The following is a 10091-nucleotide window of genomic DNA, read 5'->3' as shown; positions in this document are numbered from 1 at the left end:
CACCATAACATTTAGATTTGAAATAGATTTAAAGCATAATACATTTTCATTTAAGTAACATGCAATAAAATTTCTGAAAACATTATGTTCAGTTATTTCAGTAATTAGTAGTAAAAACTATAAATAGTATTACACCTTCTTTGCACAAGAGAAGAAAAGGCTGAACAGGAGTAGCGAATGGTTTCCAAATGTTTCCCAAATGTCAAATGTAGAGTTTTTCCCTTTATATTGCAAAATGTTGTTTGCTGTAAACCAAAGTAGCCTTCATCAAGTTATGTGTGCTTGTAGGTCCCCTCCCCCCCTCTCTCTCGGTTCATTCTACTCCTAGGGGATGTGAGAAGAAAAAATGTGTTGCTTGGATGTCTGCTTTGACACTTTTTGTCATCACCTGACATTCTTGCCCCAAGGTCGTGTTTGGTGAACTTCGCCGTATTACATGCACAAGTCAGGTTCCGGGCAAGATGCCAAAATTAGCTCAAGAAGAGCTGATTTAGACCATCATGCTGTGCTGCATCAATCCAGTTAGGGAAATCAAGAGAGAGGATTCTGCTGTGGCAAGAAGGAGAAAGGCCTTGGAAACAGCCCCTCTGATGTGTCAGACAACACAGATGTGTGAATGTCTGAACAGGTTTGTGCTGAAATTTACCTAAATACACTTTAAGGCAAGTGACAAGATCAAAACCTTATTTGTCGCTACATTTGGCATGAGTTTTACCCTGCAAGACTACAGTGTAAAAAAAATTCAGGCCCCAATTGAAAATTTTCAAGTTACTGATCACATCTAAATTTTTTAGTTGGCCAAATTGAATTTCTGTGAAATAAATTGCATCAATTCAAAGAAATTCAATTTGGCCAACTGAAAAATTTTCAATTGGGGCCTGAATTTGTTTTTTACAGTGAAGAGAAGCATATACCCAAGTACACAAATGCAGATTTCATTTAGGTAGTAATGATAGATATGTTATTATACACTAGTTTAAATTTGAATGTAGATCATATAACTGTCACTTGATGGTGGATCTGGTGAAGAAGCTGTAAGCGATCAATTTGAAGATGTTCAAAATTATAGTTTTGAGAATTTGAGATTGCAAATATGATCCAGATATAACGTACTGGGAAATGAGCTCTGATGAGGACAGTGATGATGGTATAAAACAATCTGCTCAGAATGAACCATTCCAAGTTCAAAAGGTCACATAATATGCTAAAGACCTGAATATGTAATAATGAATGTTGAAACATTCATGCATTTAAGGGTTAAGGAGTGCTTGCTTTAAAATATTTGCAGTTTCATTATTCTGTTGTCTTTCAAATATGGTATACTAAATGATAAAATATACTCTACACGAAAATATACTCTGTAATTAAACTTATTAAAAAAACAAATTCTAACTTTAATGTTTATTGACTTTTTAACACTCCAGAGTTCTGATTTGGCAAAGATCTTTCAGTAATGAAATCCTCCCTTCTGCTAACTCGGACACTGACCACATGTTAGTCATGTGCTGGGTCATTTCATTACCCAAGTAATTGCTTGAATTTACTCTCCCTTTACCTGAAGTAAACCTGCACGCCACAAACTCCCCAAACCACCAAAGATTTATATTTATATTATACAGCTATCTCGTATCTACATTTATTTGCTGATTTTCAGAAACACCCTCTAACTCCTGAATCCCACGGGAGAACTGACTCAGCGCCACCCTTTTCCTGCTTCCGCATATTCAGGGCCATCTCAGCTCCAGATCATCGACCTCTCTATTGTGCTCTCAGGGAATGTGAAGTACTGCAGTGAGCTTCCTCTGTTTGCTTAGTTAACAGTTCTTACTTCCTCCTCACTCGTGATCTGCTATTAATTCCATTCAATGACACAATGTTCTTGTTAGTGAAATAAACTGTCCAGTTAATACAACTGCAGTTGAGCAATAAACAGTCACAGTGTGAGCAAAGCTTTCCATGTATTGTTTCTTTCATTACTTGTTTGCATCTTTAAAGGGATAGTTCACCCAAAAATATCATAATTTACTCACCCTCATGTTGTTCCAAACCTTTATGAGTTTCTTTCTTCTGCTGAACACAAAAGAAGATATTTTGAATAATGTTTGTAACCAAGCAGCCATTCACTAGTGTGTGTGTGTGTGTGGGGGGGGGGGGGGGGGGTGTAGTGAATGGTTGTTCTATCTGCTTTCAGATATTACATTCTAAATATCTTCTTTTGTGTTATGCAGAAGAAAGAAACTCATACAGGTTTGGAACAACATGAGGGTAAGTAAATGATGAGAGAATTTTCATTTTTGGGTAAACTATCTCTTTAACATGTTATTTTGTACTAAACTGAAGTCGTGACGCATAGTTACAAAAACTACAGATAACGATAGATAGTATATATTTGGTAGATCTGAACAAATCACTCAATCGTAATATTAAACATAAGTTGAGTGCATAAATTGTCATTCACCATTTGTACAAAGAACATGACTTAAAAATCTGAGATACTTCAGATTTTGAAGTGATGTAGCATGCTTTTTAAAAGATAATATACTTTAAAATATACTTAAAGTGCAAACACTTAATTGCATTACAATTACATTTAAATTACATTTAAGTTTCACTAAACTTAAGCTGACCTGAAGTACATATTAATATGCATATTGTTAATATTAGTTATAATAATTACTTCTGTTGGCTTCAAAACATTTACGGAATATACTGTCAAGCATTTATGTTAAACTAAATATACTTTCTTTTAAGTTATATATGTATTATATATGTACAATGTATTTATATCTGTAATTACACATTTGTAATGAAGAAGGTGGAATTTGGGTTTGAGTTTGAAATGTGGTCTTTATCTCACAGCCGGTGGAAAAGAATCGAGATAGGATTCATATTAATATGCATATTGTTAATATTAGTAATAATAATTACTTCTATTGTCTTTAAAACATTTACGGAATATACTGTCAAGTATTTATGTTGAACTAAATATACTTTCTATTAAATTATATATGTATTATATGTATAATGTATTTATTATATTTGTAATTACACATTTGTAATGAAGAAGTTGTAATGAAGTTTGGTTTGAGTTTGAAATGTGGAAAATAGGACTCGGGCAGAAATCATGTTCATGGATGCGGTTATTAACGTTACTGTAGTATGAAGCAGAGCAGGACCGAGTGTTGAGGGAGCTGAGCAAGGCCGCTGGAGTGATTGTTACGCAAATACACGGCTTGTGAGGAGCGGGACTTTTAATATGACAGGACACAGTCGCCGGCACCATTTCCGCTGTTCCGGTCATGAGTATGAGGTAATGCAGCTCTAATGCAGCTCAGTGTTTTGAAAATGATGTTATGACGTTACTCTGTGCGTTCGTTCAGCGGCTGCTGTGACACGTGTTACACACTGCTAAGAGTAAAGGGTTTCTGCCAAATAAAACCAAGGGTAAAGCCAGAAGACTCCCTCAGATGTCCCGGGAAAATAGCAATTTTCTCACAATATACAAATAGATGGAAACATTCGGGATATTGTAAGAACTCAACTGAACAAAATATAACACTGGCCGGGTTTTTGGATATTTTACTGCAGAAATCCTATACATAGTACACCTTTTAAATATAATATCAAATAACACTTACACATAATCAATCAACAAATCAAAATAAGTACTTCTTTAAAACCACTTTAGCTCTGCAGCAAATTTCAAATAATTATGGCGTATGCAAATTTAGACCCAAATGTGTAGTTACAGCCCAACAAAAGATGGTTTACTGTACAATGCAGGCTACTTAAAAGTACAACTTTTAATTTGACATTATCATAAAGTGCACTTGTACTGAAGGGAGGTCTTTTCTGCACCTTATTGGGCTTGAATGATCAAATACACACATTTTGTGTTTTTAAGCTCTTGGTTGTTCCAGGGAAACAATATTTAAAATAGTCTGCTAAAGGACTACCTATTTACAGTATAAGGATATATTGTTCATATTAATTCATAATGTGAGAGAAAGAGAGCATAAAGTGAACACACAAAAAGTAAAGCTATAAAATGACTGGCTATAATAGAGCAGTTTAGTATAGTGTTATATGTTGCAGAATGTTGCAGTTGACCTGCTTATATTTGCTTTGGTGTTTATTGTAGTGAACCCTGTATTCTGCATGGGATGAACGCACTTCCATCCGCCTACTAGTAGAAAATCCCATGTTCCAAAAGCACGCCAATAATATTAGTTACAGGAAACCACGTGAAAACAGGGAAGTTTGGTTATTGTTTGTGTTGAGCTCTCTGATTAGGATGTTAAAGGGGAGTCAGCAAATTTTAGACTAAACACAGCAGGAGACAAGGGCATTATGCTGCACATTATCTCTGGCTTTCTTACTGATGTCTTTGTCCTTCCAGAATCTTAATAAAAGCCGCACTTCTGAAATGTTGGCATAATGTAGAGGCTGACTTCAGGAGAAAATTAAGCACTGCCCGTAATATCAGGGCCAAACATAACCAAATCATTGCTTTTGGTCAAACAAAAGCATGTTGAGTACATTGAGTTCCTCATTGTATCACTCTCAGCTTAATTCCTACTGACACTATAGGGCTTTGATATATCATGACACACGTCTTCATGCCAAGGCTTGTCAGCAGCTCATCAGTCGTGATGTCTGCCCTAAATGTAGCCACATGTATTGGCAGGTGTTGCCGTTCATATCGGCTTGGACTGAGCAGATTCTGATTCAGCAGCTGAGGTGACTGTGTGACCTGTGAGCTGACTTCACTGATTTGTGCATGTGTAGAAGATTTTTATTATATTCTTTAGAAAATTGAATGAATATGAATTGAATGTCAGTGTTGCTGAACTGATGTAATTGCTAACATTAAAAAATGTTTAATGTAAGTAATGAAATGTTTAATACAAATAAAGTAGCCTGAACAAAGCTGTTTTAGTTATTATGAGTCAGTTTATTATTTGTGTGATTTAGAATACTAAACTAAGGTGTTTTGTTGATCTTATTTGTTCAGAATGTGCCCAAATATTGTCACAATTTTATGTTGAACAATGTTTTGCAAGTTCCCAGCATGCATTCCAGCTTGAATTTTGTACAACAGCAACTCAGCCACGAAGTGGGAGGCCATGTAAAAATCACAGAGTGGGGTCAGCGCATGTTGAGGCGCACAGTGCACAGAAGTCGACAACTTTCTGCACAGTCAATACAGACCTCCAAACTTTGTGTGGCCTTCAGATTAGCTCAAGAACAGTGCGTAGAGAGTTTCATGGAATGGGTTTCAGTCGCCATCAGTGCAATGTAAAGCGTGGGACGCAGTGTAAAGCACAGCACCACTGGACTCTAGAGCAGTTGAGATGTGTTCTCTGGAATGACGAATCATGATGTCGATGAATCTGTGTCTGGCAATCCAAAGGACGAGTCTGGGTTTGGCGTGTGGCATGCAAACTCCTAAACCCAGGAAAGCCTTCCCAGAAGAGTTGAATAGCTGCAAAGGTTGGGCCAACGTCATATTAAACCCTATGGATTAAGAATAGGATTTCATTTTTTCATTTCAAGTTCATGCAATATAGTATCACAATAGGAAAGAAAAAAAACTATTGCAACTTCTTTTTAATGCTGACTTCAGTGGGGTCAATGAATTAATGCACACAACAAGAGCCAAATCCTGTAACCCAGCCCAGCCTTTCTGGTTACAGTCATGTGCTACTAATAAAGGGACATGCTCTTAAACAGAGTGACCCAGAAACTGCAGAGTTCAATGATAATATCACACTCTTGCTGTCTCAACAATGCTCACTTAAAGCACTTAACCTTCGGCAAGGATTCCCCCGCACCATCTGCTGAACCCCTGTGACAAATGATCGATGAAGTCCCTGGATTTGAAACACCCTAATGACCTTTCAAGGGATACACTGAAAAATACACTCTTTGTACTGTATAAGATTAGGTTGCTATCACAAGTATGGACACACTTGATTGATTTACATAACATTCATAACATTTTTATTTGCAACTCTTGAAACATTTCTTATTATAATCAATGTTGGAAACGGATGTGCTGCTTAATATGCCATGATCATTTGTTTCAGGATTCTTTATTGAATAGAAAGTTCTAAAGAACAGTATTAAAGAACAGTATCTAAAGAACTTTCGTACCTTTTGAAACGTTTGCTGTCATTTTTCGATCAGTCTAATTCATTCACTGAAATTTAAACAAAAATATAAATATTTATTTATAAAAAATAAAAAACTTACACACAACTTATGAACAGTAATGTACGTTTTAATGCTTTTCATTGTTTGTTTAATGTAATGTAATGTAATTTAGTTTAAATGTGTATGCCCTTTTACAAAGGCTTGATTTTATTTTCGGGGTGTACTATTATGTTCAACATTATGTTTCACATATTATTACAGCACCTCTCCCCTCAGGTAAAGGTTTCATTTCAAACCAGTTCAAATCTAAATCAGACTTAAGAATAACAAACAACAAGCTCATGCAGAACAGGTTTCATGCACAGACTTTGCAAGCACAGATTTAATTTATGATGACATTTAGGAGTGGTATGCGTTTTTTTTTCTTTTGTAGTTTTATTATAGCCTACATTTTAGATCAAATTTTATACAGCATTTAATGACATTGATTATGATTATGATTATGATTATGATTATGATACTTCACTTGTTTCATTCAAAGGCATTATTTCAATTCTACAAACTCCCTGCAGTTCTGCAATAAACTGGGATTCACAAACCCTCATTTGGGAATTCCTTGTTATATTCCAGAGTGGACTGCACTTTCAATCCTCATTTAAAAGTCTGTTACTGTTCCTAAAACTGCGCTTTCTATAATGTAATATTAAAAGTGTGTGAACAGTGTGAAGTTACAATTCTGTTTCTGTGCATGATATCTTAGTGTCTATGCAATAGGCCTACAGCGCAAGTCAAGGTTAGCTGAAAAGATATTTCCTCTTTCTCAAAGTGTTGTTGCTCCGCTCACTGTAAACAGAACATTCCGATCTCATCCAGAGGCATGGGAGGAGTGTGTCTGCTGCTTTTGCTTTACAGGCCAATAGAAACACTCCAATGATACAGACCATCAGAAACATGTCTGTGTGCATTTCTGCAGCTCCTGCTGAGCCCTGGGGTTGTTTTGATCATATCGGCACAGTGTGTGAATGGATGAGAAACAACATGATGCAATGATGTGAGCTTGTGCAGCAGTCAAGTGTAAATTTGTTTACAAAACTTTGTCTCTGAGGATAGTTATTTATTTATATGTAACAAGTATGCTAATATTATTTGTGTTGAACATGTCTTGTATTGAAAAATAAACACTAAATGTGCTGATCTGGAAAAGTTCCATTTCCCTATCTTAATCAGTTTACCAGCCTTTTTTCGGTTCTCTTTGCCTGAATTTGTTGAGACAGCTATTTAAATTTAACAACATGTAATGTGACCCTCAGTTCCCCTTTTCAAACATTCACCAACTCCTTAGGGTTGCTGTGCTGAACAGATTTTGACAGTTTTTATTTTATTTTATTTTTTTTACACATTTTAAAGCATATTACTCCATTACTGCAGTTGAGTTTAAAAAAAAACAGCATTTATTTAAAATAGCAATCTTTTTAACAACATTGTTTAAATTTACGGTAGAAAACAGGCAGGTGTGGTGGCCAGAAATGTACAGTAAAATACTTAGTAGTATCATTTTAAGTTTTACAGATTTAACTTTAATTTACAGTAAAGCATTTTTTATTTCATTTACTAATAAAATGTTATAGGGTTAGTTCACCCAAGGTTAGTTCAGTTTTAATTAGCCCATGATTTATTCACCCTCAAGTCATCCTACGGATGTTTATGACATTTGTGTATATAAAATTTGAGCTATATTAAAAAAGTCTTCAAGTTTTATAATGGCAGTGACTGTGAAGTTTTTGAAGTCCATAAAAGTGCATCAATCCATCATAACTGTTCCACACAGCTCTGGGGTTAATAAAGAGCGTCTGAAGCGAATTGATGCATTAGTGGTAGAAAAATATCTATATTTAAAACTTTATGAAGTAAATGATCTAGTTTCCCACCGATCGCCTTCCATATTCAACTTCCATAAAAAGTGTAGCACCTCTAGAAGTTCAAATCGCTTACACTTCGTCTGACGACATTGCAACCAGTTACCAGTTACCAGTTCATCAGACGTGGCATAAGCATTTTTAACATTTTGCACTTTTTTAAATAACTCAAAGATTGTATTTGTCTGAAAAAAGAACATCATATGATGACTTTAGGGTGAATAAATCGGGGGGTCATTTTTGGATGAACTAACCCTTTAATTTACCAACTCATTTCTGCTTTGTACCTTTGTAACACACTGACAACCACCAAACAGTGTTGATGAGAGTCACGTGATGAATCAAAGATCATCACAAGCAGCTTTTCCACAAGCTGAGGTTAACACTAATATATACGGTGCGCAGTGTCATACAAACACTAAACACCATCATCGTTACACACACAAGACATAAAAAATGCAGAACACATTGATTTAACAACATTAGATGTAATATAAAACCCATAACTGATTAGAAAAAAAAGAAAAGAAAAAAAAACCTGAAGAAACCATTATTTCAACAAAAATGCATAAAATGTCACGCAAGGAAATTCTGGGCTATAAATAAAGGCTGGTTCTTTTTTCCTCTTCCAAAAACTTTAAATTCAATGGTATTTTACTCTAAAATCATACATTACATGTATGGTTAGATATATTACAGTTATAAACTGTATATAGTATGGAAACTTTCTGTTGATTAACTGTTTTTCACCATATACAATTTTACAGTATTTTACTGATAAAATCTCAAGCATTTTTAACAGTCAATGTAAAAGTCTGTACTGTTACTTCTGATAAATTTAATGCACCAATACTGAATAGAAGTATTAATTTATAGTATTCAAACTCTACGACCCCATATTACAAGGCCATTGTGTTTTTGCCAAGTACGGCATGTTCCTGAATCAACATATTCTGGAAACCTGGAAGAACATTCCATCAAACAAAACACTTTAACACATATTTAGTCCTAACAGCTCAAGCTAACCCTACCCATAACTTATCCCTAATATCAGAGAGAAATGATAGGTGAATAACACTGATGTAGAAGCAACACAAAATCACGTTCATCCATACGACACATATTAGCCTGGCCTTTTCTAGCTCTTATAGGGAGTATTTTACTAACTGTGGCTCTCTCCATGTGTATGCCGTGTCTTCATAAGCTCAGGACAGTGCCACGATCCTTAAAAGGCTGACACCCGTATTTTACACATACAGGGAAGAGTCAGACACATCAGCCAACTGGGGATGCTGGCATGCATTCACAGCGTGATCACAGCATGCTCAAGACATCCAGCCTATAAGGTGGAGCGTGATCAGAGTCAACCACCAATCAGAAGTCAGAGACATTTCAGCTACAGTTGAGACTGAGTGTACACAAAAGTAGGGGAAGTACTGTTCTCAGTCTCAAGCCAGGGTAGGATGACGTGGGTGGAGGAAAAAAAAACTGCCACTAGGCCGAAGGCAGGAAGTATGAGTGCGAGGAAATGGAACATTTAGTGGAATTAGTGGAGGTATCCAAATGGGTTAGAAGTATAACCTTATAAACAGAGTTCGAATTTTGCCTGCTTTGTACTTTTTTGGAATTGTTTGTCTTCTAAAATCATGGATGTTATATATTACAGTTCTTGTATCAAAATAAAAATAATTTAATATGTAATACAATAGATGTTATTTTATATATATATATATATATATATATATATATATATATATATATATATATATATATATATATATATATATATATATTATTGTATTATATGTTTTTTATTTTATAATGTATGATGTAAAGTCAGTTATCCTCAATTTCAGACAGGTGTAGTTTTTCTACGTTTTCTAGCCACTCAAATTGATGATATTTATCTAATGCAGTGACAGTTTAACATCTTGCCAATGTTGAAATACTTTAAAATTGGCCACTTTGAAAGTATCTATTGCAGGAATGTGTTTAAATTTCACATGAACTAGGGCAGTT

General features: G+C 35.1%; 1 long non-coding RNA gene across 1 annotated transcript; it reads right to left on the bottom strand.

Moving 5' to 3' along the window:
- Window positions 1-4136: 4136 nt before the first annotated feature.
- LOC137048370 (uncharacterized) lies at window positions 4137-9343 on the bottom strand. Its single transcript, XR_010899393.1, has 3 exons — window positions 9240-9343; window positions 6157-6202; window positions 4137-5517 (listed from the first exon to the last, which is right to left on the bottom strand). It is a non-coding gene; the product is annotated as an uncharacterized lncRNA (long non-coding RNA).
- Between the last annotated feature and the right edge of the window lie 748 nt (window positions 9344-10091).

This window comes from Pseudorasbora parva, chromosome 19 (genome assembly GCF_024679245.1).
Source record: "Pseudorasbora parva isolate DD20220531a chromosome 19, ASM2467924v1, whole genome shotgun sequence".
In the NCBI taxonomy this organism is placed as follows: Eukaryota; Metazoa; Chordata; class Actinopteri; order Cypriniformes; family Gobionidae; genus Pseudorasbora; species Pseudorasbora parva.
Note: the sequence above shows the minus strand (reverse complement) of the source record. Positions and strands in the feature narration are given on the sequence as shown.